The 17,123-nt window shown below is 52.5% G+C and overlaps 1 pseudogene; it reads left to right on the forward strand.

Annotated features, from left to right (window-relative positions):
* Positions 1 to 6,824: 6,824 nt before the first annotated feature.
* On the forward strand, positions 6,825 to 7,636 carry LOC119333656 (annotated as a pseudogene).
* The last annotated feature ends 9,487 nt before the right edge of the window (positions 7,637 to 17,123 follow it).

The following is a 17,123-nucleotide window of genomic DNA, read 5'->3' on the forward strand; positions in this document are numbered from 1 at the left end:
AACTTGCACGTTGCTGATAACTGGTGAACAAAGCATTCGGATGACGCCTGCAGTAGCTGCGCACTTGAGCTGATCTGCCGAACTAAACGTGACGGGGCACTTGGACCATCTGAGCAGGCGTGTGGCCTCGAGCTTGGGGAGGACTGCATTCACTTCACGAGCAAACTGTTTGAAGATACGCTGCAAGGCTGGGGCTTGTGCTCCGCCCAAGATGCAGGCGATAGTGCGCGGCTCCTGGAAGCCCCCAGCCCCCTCGTCTTGATGGTGGTCGTCATTCCTTTTGGGTGGTGGTGGTAGTGGAGGAAGGCCAGCGTTGCCTTCGGGACGATCCTCACGAGGCTGGTCCCTCCAGGCACCCTCGTGAGGCTCATCCTGCCAGCGGTCCTCACGAGGCCGGTCGTGCCACTCCTGGCATGGGCCATGGTCGTCCCAGCGTCCGCCACCACGTCCTCCTCCTCGATCGCTGCACTCGGGGCATCGACCGAAGCATCCTTCTCGAATGGCTCTAAGCTCTTGACAGTCGCTGGTGTTGTGGTATGCAGGTTATGGAAGGCGCAGAACGGTCGGCTGCTCTTGGATGACTCGGGCTGGTCTGTGCCGCGCTTGGTGTCTGGTTCCGCCGCGAGCACGGCTGCTCCCTTGTGCTTCACGTCCTTGGCCTTGGCTTTCTTCTCCTCCAGGTCCGCAGCCGGGAGCTCGAGGAGGGAGAGGCGCCCCTCCTCAGCTCTGGTGGACTTGGTCACTAGGTTGAACAACTCCAGAGACGTGCACAGCTCCTTGTGGATGGCGAGCTCACGGACGCCATCAGAGAATGTGGAGATGATGGCCGCGTCCGTCACCTTGGGGATCTTGAGACAAACGTTGTTGAAGCGCTGGATGTACTTCTGGAGGGTCTCTCATGGTTGTTGCTTGACGCGATGCAGGTCACCCGCGGCCGGGGGGCGGTCGCGGGTGCCTTGGAAGTTGGCGACGAAGCGGTCGCACATCTCGTCCCAGGAGGAGATCGAGCCTGGAGGCAGGTTCCAGAGCCAGGAGCGGGCGCCATCCTTGAGGGCCATGGGAAACCAGTTCATCACCGTTGGCCACCTCGATGCTCAGCTCGTACAGCTGCAGGAACTCCGCGGGGTCAGGGGTGCCGTCGTAGCGAGGAGGCAGATCTGGCTTGAACTTGCCCGGCCAGGCGACGCAACGCAGCTCGGGGGTGAAGACGCGGCAGCCGGCCATGGTCATCGGGGCCCGCCTTGGAGCTGGAACTTGGTCCTAGCGCCCGCGCACCGCTACGGCAAGCGGGGTCTTGCCGCAGCAAACGATCCTGGCACGGCGGTGCGAGGAGTGGCGAAGCGTTCTCTTGCGGTCGAGGGACTTCTTGACAGCTTCTTCCTTCATGCGCGGGCGCCGCATGCGGTGGATCGCGTCGTGGAGCCGCGCGTCTAGGCACTAGGGCGCTGCCTTGGTGCAGAGGTGGTGGAGGTGCTTCGTGAGCTACGTCGCCCGTGGCTGGCGGAGGGCGAGGCAGAGAGAGGGACGGTGCAGGGGAGCCCCCTGCGGCGTGGACAAGCTCGGCGATGCGGTCGTGCGCCATGAGGAGCGCGGCCCGTGCATCCATGGAGATGCGATGAGCGTGAGAACACGAACCAGCGGGAGCCAGTGATGGAGTGGCGGTGCGGCCGTCCTGTCGCACCGAGGGGTGCAGCGAGGATGCTTGCTACTCGTTCCCCGCCGGGCCGATGGCGGGTTGGCGGCATGCGACGGAGAGCGACGGGGTGGCCCGCCGACAGGGGTTGTCTTAGCAACGCGGGTGGCGAGGGCAGCCCGGCACTCGGCGTGGGCGCGGCGTGCGTCCGCCATGGAGATGATGAAGCGACGTGACGCGGAGCGACAGAAGGGAAGTTTCGGCGCACCCCTACCTGGCGCGCCAAATATTGGATCACGGGTTCCGGCAAAACCCTTAAGATTCGAACTCTGGGGTGCACGCGAAGATTCCCCCCTACTGATCCACGTCCTAACTGAGCTAAGATCTTATGAACTAACTCGACCAACTTGCAACACAAAGGGCACAAGATTTATACTGGTTCGGGCCACCGTTGTGGTATAATACCCTACTCCAGTGTGGTGTGGTGGATTGCCTCTAGGGCTGAGGATGAACAGTACAAATGGAAGAACAGCCTCCTGAGGTTGAGGTGTTCTTGTGCTTGGTGAATGTGATTGTGCGGATGAACTAGTTCTATTCTAAGATGAGGTCACCCTTAGTCTCCGATGAGGTCGCCCCTAGTCTCCGATGAGGTTGCCCCTAGTCTCCGATGAAGTTCCCCTAGCTACGGTGGTGGCTAGTCCTATTTATAGTGGCCTTGGTCCTCTTCCCAAATATTGAGCGGGAAGGGATCCCACAACAGCCAATTTGGAAGGGGACAGCTAGTACAGCTTATCCTGACAAAAGTGGTCTTCGCCTGCAAAAGGCTCTGGTGGTGACGCCGCCTTGGGCTCCATGGCGACCTCCGTCTTGCCGTCCTACTGGTCTTTGTCTCGTTGCACCAATATGGAAACCTTTGCTTGATGCCTCGTTACTCCGCGCCTGCGCTTGCCCCCTTAGCACCAAAGAGAAAATAAGGACGCTGCGCGCGCTGGCGCCTGCCTGGCGCCCATGTGGTCTCGACCGTCACGGCTCATGTCACGGGAAGCTCGCGAGGTTTGCCTTGCCTTGATCTCTCTGCCCCTCGCGAGCCCGCCTGGCGAGGCCGCTCTTGAGGAGGTCTTGCGTCCACCTCGCGAGGCTTGGCCCTTCGCGAAGGTCTTGAATGCCTTGTTGATGAAGATGGGCCGTACATGCCTGCTAGCAAGGCCACGCCGTGGGCCGTAGGCAGGCAAGTCTGGGGACCCCCGTTCCCAGAACACCGACAGGTAGCGCATATTGCCCGTGGGGCGGCATCCCTCACGGCGGCGGGGCTGTCCCTGAACGGCGCTTGGTGGTGGCCACGTGGCGATGCGCGGGTGGGCCGAATCTGGGCTTTTAGTCTGCGTCCTCGTCCTGATAGCACTTTCCATTGCCCTAGGCCATGAGGCGTGGTCCGGGACGGGCCGAGCACCGGTGGTGCTGGCCAGGACGCACGCTGGCAGCGCCCTACTTCGTCTCGCTGGCCAATGGTGGTGGTCATCTTCCTCGTCAAAGATGGCCGGTTAGAGGCCTGGTGATCGGATCTCGAGATCCATCATCTAATCCCGGCTGCGAGTTGGGGAGACATGGTTGCCGGTGAAACCGAGCCGTTGGCAGGCGATGGCGGCGTTCTACGCCGTTACCTTGATGGAGGCATCATTGTGTCACTACTGTCAACCCACTCGTGCCGCCCTAGGGGAAACCCTAGGATCTGGTGTTCCAGATCGGATGATGGCGGAACTGCGGTGTCATTTCTCTCTTGGGAGCATCGTTTGTGGAGCAGCACTGGAAGTCAGAGGCAGGAGGTGGAGCGGCTTCGTCTTACACAGAGCTTCGGTGGAGATGTTAAGTCATGCCTGACCGACAGGTGCTACACTTTGTCATGCTTGGTCGGCAGGTGCTACGCACGACAGATCTCCCAAAGACTTCAAGCTGTGTCAGTTGGTGGTACTTGGCAGCATGGTGCTGCGGTGTATCAGTGGCGACCGCGACGTGCACAGCTGTTTGCGCGCAGGGAGGAGGTGCCGTTGGGCGCCGTGGTGACGTCGACGATAGCTAGACCAAGCAAGGTTGATGCATCAGTACAGTTCTGAAGATGGAGCGTTGGCAGTTGGCGGCGGCGGCCTCTGAACGCACGCTGGACCGGCAAGACCCATGCTCGGCAGGCGTCCTGGATGGGTCCTCAATTCTTAGATGTTAGGTTTGGCTGCGATATCTGTTTGGTATTGGGCCTAGACTATCTGCGCCCCTTCATCAACTAGATAGGTGTAGCGACAGTTTGTTACTTAGACGGCGGCTTTAGTCTTACTGTGGTATTACTTTGTAAGGTCTTGTGAGAATAATTAATAAAGTGGCATATGCATCGTCTAGATGCAGAGGCCGGGGGTCATCCTCCTTTTCTAAAAAAATAAAAAAATAAGCAGAAGGCAGGAAAACGATTTCATCACCTTGTGGAAGACATTTCCGTTTTGGTAGCCCATTGAGGCACAAGGAATACTCACCGTAGGCAATTCGTAACTCTATAGATGCAGACCTTTGAGGTAGGCGTTGACCATTTGGTACTATCATTAGTTCGACATACTATAGAAACCCTTTGTATAGGTAGGCGTGAAGCTACACCAAAAATTGTCATTCTATAGATAGCTTAAGTTTGAGTGTTGAAAATATTCTTACTATTATTATATTATCTTATTTATAGTGAAACAAGTTGAGAAGAGGTTGTTAATAAGAGATTTCCCATGGAAATAGGAAAAAGAAATTTCCATCCAATATTTAATAACTGATTCATTCTCATCCTCGGTAAGGTCCATCAAATTGGATCAGTGATTGATTTCTAGGTTTCGGGGATTAGGTTGGTGCAGGTCTTTGGTGTATCTGTTTGGATTTGGTCTCCGTCCGCCTTCGTTTCGGTGTTTACAGGTTTGATCCTTCTGATCTACGACTTTCTACATCGGTGATGGTTGCTATTATGGTGTGCTGGTCCTATGAAGGCTTAGCACGACGACTTTCCGACTGTCTACTACAACAAGGTTTGCCCGATTCCGGCGAGGAAGGGATGATGACAGCGGTGCGCCTCGGCTCGCTCCCGTACTTGTAGGTGGTCCACGGACCAGGTTGTAATTTCTTTTACTTCTTGTGTTCTTTGTACTGTCATAATTTAAGGTAAATAAATTGAAAGTTTCTTACACAAAAAATAAATCAATCAATCAGCGAGATCACAATCTTGCTGCAAGACACCGTCAGTGAGATTACAATCTTAGCTATACATGAACGAGGTGGTTTTTAGATTCCTCCAACAAGAGGCAAACCCCTATAAATTTCCGGCCGGAGTGGCTGGGTGTCGTACGTATGCACTCCATCAGGCGTGTTTCTTTGGGTTAATTAATCATTTAGAGCATCTTCAACAGCCGCGCCAAACTAGCGTCGTGCCATAAAATTGCCCATTTTAGCACACGCTCAATCGGTATAGTGGCTCCAGTGGACACGCAAAAACCGCGCGCGCGGCATATCTTGTTCAGCGCGCGGGCCGAAACTACATCATGCGCCGCTTATTTTCTGTGCCCGCTCCCGCGCGCTGTACTCTTGCGCGCTTGCTCGCAACTCACCCCCCCTCTCCAGCCACGGCGCCACCGCCGCCCGCGCCATCCGGCGACCGTTCCGGCGCTTCCCCGGCCTATCCGCGCGCCGCAGGTGAGAGCCAAGCCATCATGTGTGTCAAGCGCTTTTGCAATCGGAATTGTGTAAGTGTTTGGCCAAGAGTATTTGAGATCTCACAATGCTGAAGACGCCGCAAGGCTATTGGAGATGAACAAAGCTCGCGGCTTTCCTGGTATGCTTGGCTCAATAGATTGCATGCATTGAAGTTGGAAGAATTGTCCAAAGGCATGGCATGGGCAATTCCATGACCAAAAAAAGGGTTCCACTATAATCCTTGAAGTGGTGGCCGATCAAGAGAGACTTGGATTTGGCATGCATTCTTTGGAATGCCTGGATCTTTGAATGACATCAATGTTGTCAACCGGTCACCACTGATGAATAAGATTGCAAATGGTGATTTGCCACCGGTGCAGTTTGTAGCAAATGGTCGTACATACAACTATGGCTATTATCTAGCGGATGGCATCTATCCAAAGCGGCAAACCTTTGTGAAGCCATTGAAAAAGCCGGAAGGTAAGAAAAATCTTGATTTCCACAATGCTCAGGCGGCGGCTAGAAAAGATGTGGAGAGAGCTTTTGGGATTTCGCAAGCCCAATTTGCTATTGTGAGAGGACCGACTAGATTTTGGGATAAAAAATGCTTTGGTACATCATGCACGCTTGTCTGATCATGCATAACATGATCATCGAGAATGAGCGTGTCCAAGATGTAGACTACTCTCAATGTGAGCTTTTGGAACATCCCGTGCGAGTGCGACGGAGGGCTGAAAGGGTGGCCCGTTTTGTTGCCTCCTATCATGTCATTCGACGTCCCGCAGCGCATGATAATCTTCAGAAGGATCTCATTGAAGAGTGGTGGGTATGGAATGGACGACAAAGAGCATCATGATTTGTACGTTCGATATTGTATTGTTGAACTATTTGTTGTATTGTCGAACTATTTGTAGTATTGAACGATAAACTGTTTGCTTGAGTTGTAATAACGAAATTGAACTATTTATTTTGATTTATTTTGTTTGTGTTTGATCTTTTTGCTTCTGTTTTGGAATGCAAATATTGTTTATGCGAGAGTCGCGCGCGCCGCATTTTTGCGCGCTGCTGGAGCTGCGCGTGCTGCATTTTAGCGCGGCTGCTGGAGCCAGCGCTGCCCACCGCGCCAAACCAGGCGATAGGCGTGCGGTAAATTAATTTGTGGTGCACGGCGTGTTCCGCGGCTGTTGGAGATGCTCTTATTAGAGATTGATGGACTATGTTTCTAATACCCCTTCCTTGTATTGAACGGATTCTATTTAATTCTGCTGCTATATCCGGTAGGTTGGTGTTGGTGCGGTCTAGATCCGTCATCAAGCAACAGCCGGCTGTATATTCCGTAAAAAAATAGCCGGCTATATATACAGCTAGGCCAAATTAGATTCGTAGCCCTCTCTCGATTGCCTTTGTTGTTTTCGGAAGGTAGTTGCCGCCGATGCCGTATGTAGATCGCAAAGCAAGGATCAGCTAGCGGAGGAGATCGAAGATGACTAGCTTCCATGTCGCATACACGTCGGAGTACGTGGCCATCACCGGCTGGGGCATCGACGGCGTCAAGCTCGCCAAGAAGGCGTGGGTTTTCGTGGTGCAGCAGTGCAAGAAGTTCAGCATCTCGCCGGTGAGCTACGAGTTCGAGGTGCACGCCATGAGTGCCGAGATGCTGCCCTTCATACTCTCCGCCATCTGCGCCATCGGCCCCAAGATCACGGTCACCGGGGCCGAGGAGTCGGACAGGAAGGACCTTGAGAGGCAGCTCCTCCTCTACGCCAAGCTCACCGCACCGCAACATAGCTCGAGGATCCACATCCAGGAGCTGGTCAAGTCGATCGTCGAGGGCGAGACCCGCATGGTCCCCGCGGAGCTCACCATGAAGGTGATCCTCAATGACATGAAGACCTTTAAGGAGAAGGTGTTCAGCAGGGTGCAACTTGAGCTCAACCAGTTCGGCCTGCTCATCGACAACGTCAATGTGAAGCAGCTGGTGGAGGTGTCGGGGCACGAGTTCTTCTTGTACCTCGGCCAGAAGATGCAGCAGGACGCGCCTAACTAGGCCATGGTTGACCTGGTGGAGGCCATGATGGGAGAGGTGGGAGCCAGGGAGAGTGAGGGGCTAAGGAGGAGGCCAAGGTGGACGCCAAGATCAATGTGTTGTCGGCGCCGCAGCACGGCCAGGAGGCCAAGGTGAAGGCCGAGCTCGCCATGAAGAAGGCCGAGTAGCACAAGCAGGCCAAGGTGGTCGAGGTCGAGGTGGCCAAGGCCGTCGACATCCGCGAGGCAGAGCTCCAGATGGAGTTGTGACTTCTGTTCAATTTCACGCATGTAATTTGCTTGTTCTTTGGCTGGTTATTGATGCAACAATTATTTTTTTCTTTGTTTTCTTTTCTTTACGCTTTAGAGCAACTCTAACGGTTCCCTATCTCTAAAATGACCGTCGTTTACGGGAAATTGGGGCAAACAGACCTCTCCAACAGTTTATGTAAACTGGCTTTATCTTTAGAGAATCTCATATCGCAGGGGTGAAGCATTTGGGTTCTTTGATGCCACGAGAGTAGGATTGTGTTTGTTAAAACTAGCGAGGTTTTGGTGTGAAGCGTATGCCTCTGGCAGGGACGCATGCATGTTTACTGATAGACTCTTGGATCACTAGGCTAGATTAGATCCGATAGTCCTACCTTCTCCTGGTGTTGAAGAGCTCGAGCCGGTGCCGACCATGGTGAAGTAGTGGCCGGTGATGGCAGAGAGATGGTGGCGGTGGTGTGCTTCCCGTGAGCACCGCGCTAACCCTAGATCGGTAGGGAGTGTCAGTAGGGATTGTGGCATAATTAAACTCGTGACTCATGCCGTGGCTCCCACCTCTGTTTATATAGCACGGATCACAGGGGCCCACCAACCATGGTTTGGTTGGGCGCCCCCGATCAGGGCGCGATGCAAGGGCCCGTTCGACCCGTTGGGCTCGAACAGAAGAGAGGTCAACCTAACATTCTCCCTCTTGATCTCAGCTTTACTTTTAACCTTATACTCTCTAGTTTAATTGTTTCATCACATATTGGTACATAGAGCATGTTTCGTCGTCACAGCTTAACTGCCGATAGAATCATACAGCTACAACATACGTTCTGTTCAGAAACAAGTTCTGTTCCTTTTGGGCCTATCCAGGAATCATAAGGCTTTCCCTTGAACCCATGCCGGCTAAGTGTTCCTTGAACACATTGGGTGGTAAGCCTTTCGTTAGCGGATCCGCAAGCATATCCTTTGTCCTTAATGCTCGAGACTTATAGTGTGATCCTGAATTTTATCTTTCAGAACATAATACCTTGTCTCTATTGTTTTGGCAGCATTACTCGACTTGTTGTTGTGAGCGTAAAATACTACAGGCTAGTTGTCACGGTACATCTTTAGTGGTTTGTGAATACAATCTACCACTTTCAAGTCGGGTATAAATTTCTTTACCATATCGCCTGCCCCGTGGCCTCGAAGCATGCTATAAATTCCGCATACATCATGGATGATGCAACTATCAACTGTTTGGAGCTTTTTCACGAAATCGCTCCCCAACGAGGGTGAATACGTATCCTGACGTGGATTTTCTATCATCTTATCCCCCGCAAAATCTCGTCTGAATGCCCTTTTATCTCTAGGGAATCACTTCTCTTGTATATTAGCATGTAGTCCTTCGTGCCTTGCGCATAACGCAGTGCTTTCTTTACCATCTTCCAGTGCTCTATATGCATGGATTCTCTTGACATCTACTGAGTACCCCGGTGATAAAAGCTAAGTCAGGGCGAGTGCACACTTGTGCATGCTGTAAGCTGCCAACAACCGAAGCATATGGTACTGCTTTCATTTGATCGATCTCGTACTGGTTCTTGGGACATTGGAATTTCCCAAAACTATCGCCCTTGACTATAGGAGCAGGTGAGGCTTTACTCGCATGCATATTATACTTTTTAAGAACCTTTTCTAAATATGCTTTATGCGATAGTCCTAATACTCCATTGTTCCTATCTCGGTGAATTTCTATGCCCAAAATATATGATGCTTCATCAAGATATGTTATGTCAAAATTTGAGGATAAGAACTTCTTTGTTTCTTGTAGTAGACTAACATCACTGCTAGCAAGCAGGATATCATCCACATACAAGATTAGGAAAATATATTTCCCATATTTAAACTTTGCATAAATGCAGTTAACCTCAATATTGTCTTTAAATCCAAAACTTTTAATCGTTTGATTAAACTTTAGATACCACTGTCTAGAGGCTTGCTTTAATCCATAAATGGATTCCTTTAGGCAACATCCCATATTTACCTTGCCTTCCATGATAAAAACCCTTAGGTTGTTTCATGTAGACATTTTCTTTTAAATCCCCATTGAGAAATGTCGTCTTTATGTCCATTTGATGTAACTCTAAATCAAAATGATAAACTAATGCCATTATGATTCTGAAGGAATCCTTCCATGTGACTAGAGAAAATGTCTCATTGTAATCTATCCCTTCTCTTTGTGTAAATCCCTTTGCCACAAGTCTACCCAAAGTCTGGACAGAAAACAGATAAAGAAAAAAGAACCGTCCACGCTCTTTGGGCCGAAAGCCAGCCCAACCGCGCTCCAGCCGGCCTGCGGCCTGGCCGTTTCGGCCTGAGGCCCTCCAAGCACTGTGAGAGTTAGGGTTCACCACGCCAGCCCATCCTGGCCGTCCATCAGATCGGACGGCGGCCCGGGAGCTTCGCTGGAACAAAACCAGCACCCTCGGTCATTCTTCCCCCCCTGCACACCGCTCGTCTTTCCTTTCCTGGCCGACAGCGGTGAAGGGCCATGCAGGCCGCCGGAGATGGCGTCTAACCGCCGCGCCGCTCGGGCCACGCTGGCTCCTTTCCCCTTCCCTTTCTTCTTCTTTCCTCTTGTTGCAGAGAGGGCGGGGCCCGTTATCCAATCTTTTCCCCACATCGGTAGTCGATGTGGCGGGTCTGTGAGCCGGCGACAATTGCAGATGGCCCGTCCGCGCCGCGCGCCGCACTCTCCTCCCCCGCTAGCTTTATCCACCACCAGCGCCTCCTCTGTCCGATGTGGACGGCAACTGCAGCGAAGCTTTCGGACAAGGTACCGTGGCCTTCCCCCTCGCCGGCTGCACGTCCACCTCGCGGTGAGCGCGCCACTGTCGAGCGGTTTGGTCGTGGGGCCCTTTGCCCCTCATGGGGTGGTGTTGTTCTTCCCTGCACCTCGGTTTGCCGATGCGTGTGGGGATCGAGAGGAACAGGCGTGACCATGACAGCAGGCTCTTTGCCGGCAGGCCCAAGGCCCTCTCCGGTGAACTTTTTGTTGTTCTTTTCTCTGCCCTACTAGGGTTCTTTCGGGGAGGCACTTTTTTATCTCTATGTTTTTCCTCTGTACCGAAAATAATATAGATACTAGCCTGTCTGATACCATTGATAGACTCTTAGATCACTAGGCTAGATTAGGTCCGGTAGTCCTACCTTCTCCTAGTGTTGAAGAGCTTGAGCCGGTGCCGGCCATGGTGAAGTAGCGGCCGATGATGGCAAAGAGATGGAGGCAGTGGTGTGCTTCTCGTGAGCACCGTGCTAACCCTAGATCGGTAGGGAGTGTCGGTGGGGATTGTGGCAGAATTAACCTCGTGACTCGTGTCGCGGCCCCCACCTCTGTTTATATAGCATGGGTCACAGGGGCTGACCAACCATGGTTTGGTTGGGCGCCCCCGATCAGGGCACGATGCAAGGGCCTGTTCAACCCGTTGGGCTCGAATGGGAGAGAGGTCAACCTAACATTTATATCATCGACAAAGGTATAGGATCGGCAGGTGGTTTTGGGCTTGGCCCCTAATCCAAGCTATACAAGGGATCGGGCCTGCCAGCTAATGACCTACCTTGGTTTACAAGTAAACACACGCACACAATTACAATTGTGACAATGTCACGTTACACAACTTAAGCTTGTCGTTTAACATCGTCCCTCAATCTAAAAGTGTCAAGGTTAAGATTGTTCTTGAAGGCTTGATGTTGTCGCGCTTGTAGGGGCTTTGTGAAGCCGTCAGCAACTTGGTCTCCAGTTGGTATGAACCTGATTTCCAATAGCTTTCTTGCAACTCTTTCTCGAACAAAATGAAAATCAATCTCTATGTGTTTTGTCCGTGCATGAAACACATGGTTGACAGAAAGATATGTTGCTCCAAGCTTATCACACCATAAACAGGAGACATGTGGTCTTTCAACTCCTAGTTCATCTAGTAAAGTCTCTACCCACATTACCTCAGTAGTTGCATTTGCCAATGATTTATATTCTGCCTCTGTACTGGATCGAGAGACAGTTGCTTGTTTCTTGGCATTCCATGAAATGAGATTGGAGCCAAGAAAACAGCAAAACCACCCATAGATCTCCTGTCATTAGGACATCCTTCCCAGTCTGCATCAGAAAAGGCACTTACTGTGGTTGATGGTGACTTACATATCTTTAGTCCTATCTCAGCACTCCCTTGAACATATCTCAGTATCCTCTTTATAGTTGTCCAATGCAAGGAAGTGGGAGCATGCAAAAATTAACAAACCTCATTAATAGAAAAGGATATATTAGGTCTTGTCAACGTTAGATATTTAAGTGCACCAACAACACTTCTATACTTAGTTCCTTCTTCTGGACTTAGTAGTTCTCCTTCATGTAAAGACAATTTTTCTGTAGTAGACAAAGAGGTGCTACAAGATTTGCAATCCTTCATGCCTACACGTCTAAGAATATCAGTGGCATATTTCTCCTGAGTCAATAGGATCCCATAAGGTGTCTTTTTAAGCTCAGTGCCTAAGAAATAATGTAACTCTCCCAAGTCCTTAAGTTCAAATTCATTTTTCAAGTTCTTGAGTAAAGCTGAGGTGGCCTCTTGTGAGGAGCTAGCATCCATTATGTCATCTACATAAATGAAAATATAAATAATCACCTCCCTTTCTTGAAAGAAGAACAAGGAGGTATCTCCTTTTGAGGGTCGAAAACCAAGTTCATGTAATTTTGTATTCAATCTTGAGTACCAAGCCATGGGTGCCTGTTTCAGACCATATAGAGCTTTGTCCAATTTGCAGACATATTGAGGTTTAGTCATCTCGACAAAACTAGGTGGTTGCTTCATATAAACCTCTTCCTCGAGAACGCCATGTAAGAACGCATTCTGTACATCCAGTTGGCAAAGACTCCATCCCATAGTGACAACAATAGACAAAACAAGTCTATAGTAGCAGCCTTAACAACTGGACTAAAGGTGTCCTCATAATCAATGTCATAGTGTTGCTTGCAGCCTTTAGCAACTAGACTAGCCTTGTATCTGTCTAAAGTGCCATCAGAGTTTCTTTTAATTTTGTACACCCACTTACAATCTATAATATTCCTCCCCGACTTAGGTGAAACTAAGTGCCAAGTTCTATTTTTCATAAGAGCATTATACTTTGTTTCCATAGCATGTTTCCAGTTTTTATCTCCTAAAGCTTCTGTCAAATCCGTAGGTTCTTGAGCAACAACAAGGTTTGCAAACTTAATTTTTTATCATACATGACCGTCCCATCTTTGGAAACCATGGGCTTAAAAATACCTCTTTGGGACCGTGTACTAGGGCGCACAGAATCAACCGCCACAGACAATCCCATAGCTACAGAAGATCCTTCCCCTCGTGTGGCGGTCGACCGATCCCCTTCGACTGTCGTTCGGTTGGGCGTGGGATCTCGTGTCCGCACGGGCGACAGAACGGGCTGGCGAACGGGCGACACACGCCCAGGGGCTTGCCCACCAGCGTCATCGGCCCGCCCACCAGCGTCATCATTACGCAGGGAAGAGCGGGAGCTAGGCGACGCGCCCACGCCGGTCCCACCAGACCCACTAGTGCGTCTATGCCGCGTGTTGCACGCGGAGAAGCCACCCACGGACCCGCCAGCAGGAGGCGTTAGCAGATTAGCGTTCATCGCCGCAGGCGCGTGGGATCATGTGCTGCCAGATCTCTTGGGATCGGCATCTACAACAGGATCTTCCTCCTGTTCTATGATGGGCTGGTTTGGACTGATGTGCTGCATAAAATCATGTTGCAAACCACCATTTTCTGCGACATTTTTTCACTAGTTCCTGCAACACCATTACTAGGATTAGTAGTACCATTAATCATATAATCATCAACACTATCATCCCCCTGATCAGTAGGATTTAGAAGCTTTGGTGGTAACTGATTGCTCCCTGACTATAGTGCCAGTAAACTCCTGTATGCTAGGACTACGTCAGTATTTCCCCAAAGAGGAAGGGATGATGTAGCACAACGAAGGTAGGTATTTCCATCAGTGATGAAACCAAGGTTATCGAACCAGTAGGAGAACCAAGCAACACAACGTAAACAGTACCTGCACACAAATAACAACACCTCGCAACCCGACATGTTAAAGGGTTGTCAATCCCTTTTGGGTAATGATGCCAGAAATTTGTAGTAGATTGAAATAATAGATCGTAAATAAATATAGTGTAGCAAAGTATTTTTGTAGTTTTGGTGTAACAGATCCGAATAAAAATGCAAAGGAAAATTAGATCGCAAAGGCAAATATATGAGAAAGAAGACCCGGGGGCCATAGCAGGTTTCACTAGTGGCTTCTCTCGATAAAGATAGAAAACGGTGGGTAAACAAATTATTGCTGGGTAATTTATAGAACCTCAAATAATTATGACGATATTCAGACAATGATCATTACATAGGTATCATGTCCAAGATTAGTGGACCGACTCCTGCCTGCATCTACTACTGTTACTCCACACATCGACCGCTATCCAGCATGCATCTAGTGTATTAAATTCATGGAAAAACGGAGTAATGCAATAAGAACGATGACATGATGAAGAAAAGATCTGTTTATCTATTGTGTCGGAGTAATGGGCCACGCGTAGGCTAACCTGAGGCCCAGAACCTTTGAAGACATCGGGGCTGGCTGCGCCCCACAAGACACCAGGATGGAGAGCCGCCTTCCAGAGGTCGGCTAAAGGAACAGCCGACTGCCCGCATGCGGCCGAGTCCTGGAGGCGAGGTCAAGACGGGCCGACTCCCGCCTGGCGGCTCCCAGAGGAACCGGCCACGGGGAGTCGGCCCACGACACCAACAAAGCCCATGCCCTCATAAGGGGGGATGGGACGGGAGTGACAATAGTAAAACCCACTCCCTTCCCTTTTCATAGGATGGCTAGGCCACAGTGCGCCATACCAGTGGAGATCTCCGTCCGGCGAGGCACTCTTGTCGTGCCATCCCTGACATCAGCAATAGTGGGCAGAGTCCTGCACCCACGACGGCATGTCGGTACGGTCCACGGATGCTAGGCCCTACCGGTCAGCAAGAGTCCAGAAGACGGCAAGAGCGCCACCAGCCGGACCCGAGGGGAGCCGGCCCCCGGAAGTCGGCCTGCCCCTCTCACGGGTCCCACACGCCATTAACCAGACGAGACGGGAAGTGGCTTTAGTAATCGCCCGCCAGGTAGCAGGGCTGTAGCCATGACCCCATGACCAAGCCTGCGTCATTAGAGGCACGGCTACAGTAATCGGTAGCCGGGAAGACCCGCAAGCGGCGGATACGGCCTATCGGCTCCGTACTAGACTAGTCGGCGGGGCCCACCAGCCGGCGGGCCCCAGCAGTCGGCATAGAGGCCGGCAGGAGAAGATACTGACGGCTGGGCCCCGCGCCCAGTCGGTTTACCATTGTACCCCTGGGGGTAGGCATATATAAACCGCCCAGAGCACCCATGCAAAGGGTTCCGATCCATTAGAACTAGACCAGACCTTAGAGAAGGGGGAGAACTGGCCTAGTCTCCTCCTGTCCACAGATACAGCTCGAGGAGCACCATTGTACTCACTTTTGCCTTAGTGATCATGCGGAGACCCCGCAGAGCAGGACTAGGGGTGTTATCTCCTAGGAGAGCCCCAAACCTGGGTAAAGTCCGCCGGCGTTTGTGTCTATGCCTCATCCCGTTTCCAGGCACCGGCGATGTTCTACTCGCCCCCACCATGATAAGCCATCCATTGGCATATGTCGCACCCAACCCCCGACATTTGGCGCCCACCGTGGGGCCGGGTGCACCATCGTCCGGAGACCTGTTCTAGACGGGAACCCTTTTCCTCCCTGGCAAGCGCAGCCAGCCCGACACGCCAGATGGAGTCTGCGCCGACACGCTGCATGGCGCTGAAATTGCCCGCGCGGCCAGTTGCCTCGTCGATCTTGTAGGTGAGGTCCGCCTCTCCGACGAGCCCACATCCGACGCGTGCACAGGCGGCCCCGAGAGCCTCCTTGCGGGCATCCTCGATCACTTCACGTCGCCAGCGAGCCAGCTGGGGACTTGGAGTCTATAGGCTCCACCGATCTGATGTTGGTCGACTCCGACACCGTGTCGCTTGACACGTTCCCCACCAACGTGGTGGTCTACGATGAGCCGCTTCCTCGCGCAGAGAGCGGCGGAAGCACCGTCATAGAAGTGCTTGTCATCGATCATGGCGAGCATTCCGGCGGGGGTGACTACGATCCGCTCCACGCGGTGCTGCAAGACCTGGAAGCTCCCATCCCTGAAGATGCCGACGCCGAGAGCTGGAGGCATGCCAGCTTCCGCTAGTCGAAGACGCCATAAAGCTGGCCAGCATGAGACGCCTATTAGAAACCTACCAGCGTGAGATGGACCGCGCGGTGGGCGGCACGCCGGCTCCAGCTAGGCCTAGCCGCCTTGGCACGGTCCAGCAGCGCGGTGCGGCTATCGCCGATCTATTCGGGGTGAATTGCCCTGTCTACGCCACACCTGCGGAGAATATTCGAGCCGCCCAGGCGGCGGCGGACGAACTGGACAAGTTTGAGGGCGAAGAGCATCGCTTAATGACGGAGCGCATCCAGCGACTCCTTGACGCGGCTGCTGAGCAGAATGAGGCCGGCTGCCACGCTGATGCGCCGCGCCGACGAAAGGACAACCTGCTTCCATGCCGAGATCAAGGCGCGGGGTCTCGGACACCGACTGGCAGCGTCCGCAGAAGAAAAGACAAGGACCCGGCTATCAGCTGCAGTCGGACTCGCATCACCATAGAGCGCGACCGAGACGGCCGCCCAAGAACAATGGAATGATGGGACGACTGTACGCCTCCTCCCCCTCGGAGGGAAAAGCGAGTCTCCCCGCCGCCAGTTGATCACCCAACGCTCGGTGACCGCCTTGGCCGCCGAGAGGGAGTTGGTGAGAACGATGCCCGCCATCGGATCGACCGTCTCCACCTATCCCTGGCTCTTGAGGAAGAAGATGAGTTGGGTCCGCCGTGTTTTGGCCCCCGCATCCGAGATGAGCCCTTCCCCAAAGGGTTCACGCTCCCCAGAGACACACCCAAGTACACCGGCTCCGTGAAGCTGGAGGACTGGCTGGTCGACTACTCCACGGCCGTCAGCATAGCAAACGGCAGCAAGCGTGTTGCCGTGAAGTACGTCCCACTCATGCTCCAGGGCACGACCCAGACGTGGCTGAACAACTTAAGGCCCCGCAGCATCAACAGTTGGGTCGACTTCACCGACGCCTTCATCCGCAACTTCACCACCACGTACAAGCGACCTCCCAAACCCCGCCAGCTCTCCTTGTGCGTGCAAGGCCCCAGTGAGTCAACTCGCGACTACCTCACGCGCTGGGCCGAGCTCAGCAACTCTTGCGAGGGCGTGCACGAGGTGCACGCTATCGAGTACTTCACTACAGGATGCCGAGAGGGCACCCTCCTCAAGCACATGCTTCTTTGTGATGAGCCAGAAACCCTCGA

This window comes from Triticum dicoccoides, chromosome 7A (assembly GCF_002162155.2).
Source record: "Triticum dicoccoides isolate Atlit2015 ecotype Zavitan chromosome 7A, WEW_v2.0, whole genome shotgun sequence".
NCBI lineage: Eukaryota > Viridiplantae > Streptophyta > Magnoliopsida > Poales > Poaceae > Triticum > Triticum dicoccoides.